General features: G+C 62.6%; 1 protein-coding gene across 2 annotated transcripts in view; it reads right to left on the bottom strand.

Moving 5' to 3' along the window:
- Window positions 1-596, bottom strand: part of NBEAL1 (neurobeachin like 1) — an 80,496-nt gene extending 79,900 nt beyond the window's left edge. The window contains exon 1 of one of the 2 annotated variants that reach the window (XM_041473355.1): window positions 491-596. The gene's annotated coding sequence lies outside the window, so the exon portion shown is untranslated. Of the gene's footprint in view, window positions 1-38; window positions 57-490 lie in introns of those variants that run through there. The other variant, XM_041473356.1, reaches the window with a different exon arrangement.
- Window positions 597-878: the final 282 nt, after the last annotated feature.

Raw genomic sequence — 878 nt, 5'->3', positions numbered from 1 at the left:
GCTCCCGCCGCGCTGCCGCGGCCTCTCCCGCAGCCTACCCGGGCCGCGGCGAGTGGCGGCCGGGCAGGAGGGGCCGAGCCTCGCCACATCGCCCGCCCCGCCCGCGCTCCCGCACACGCCCCGGGCCGCCGCGAGGGGCGGGGAAGCCGCGGGCGCCATCTTGGCAGCGGGCAGGGGCAGTGCCCGCCCGGGGCAGCCGGGGCAGGGGCAGAGCCCGGCGGAGAAGGCGAGCCGCCGCCTCACCGCAGAGCCGGCGATTCCTGCCCGGCCTGTGCTCCTCGGCTGCACCAGGAGCGTGCCCGTAAAGAATCAGCATCCCCATCCTGAGCACCTCAGGAAACCTCCGCACTGCTTTACTTCATGAGTAATAAAGGTTACCAAGCACGTACATGTGTTCTATGTATGCTCCAGAGAGGCCTACCAGCATAGCCTGCAGAGCATGGATATATCCATACATCCAACCTGCTGCCCCTGTAAGGCAGCCCCCTACCTTGTATGCAGAGCTTGTGCGGGACGAAGGAACCAAAGTTAGATTTCATCAAGTTAGATTTCCGAAGGAGAAATGCAAAAAGACATCCCTCAGCTTGCGAGTGGCCCTGCCCGAGCACACCGGCCTGTGCTGACGCAGCCGAGGCACCGCACTCCAGTGAAGGACTTTCCTCCTGCTCCTTCAACAACAGGATCTTCTTGGCATGACTCATGGGGCACTCCCAGGGGAATGGGCTTCCCTCCGTGTTCTCCTGCTCCCTTGGAAAGTGAGGCTGGAAGTTAATGTTGAGTCAGACTCCAAAGCAGGGAGGAGGCCATTCAAGGAGACATGGAGCATCTCTCCTGCTTGCTGGGAGAATCACAGTCCTGCAACTTTTGGCCACAGCCCT

The sequence above is a fragment of the Pyrgilauda ruficollis genome, unplaced genomic scaffold (assembly GCF_017590135.1).
Source record: "Pyrgilauda ruficollis isolate IOZ18807 unplaced genomic scaffold, ASM1759013v1 scaffold3, whole genome shotgun sequence".
NCBI classification, from domain to species: Eukaryota; Metazoa; Chordata; class Aves; order Passeriformes; family Passeridae; genus Pyrgilauda; species Pyrgilauda ruficollis.
This window is presented reverse-complemented; position numbering and strand designations above follow the sequence as displayed.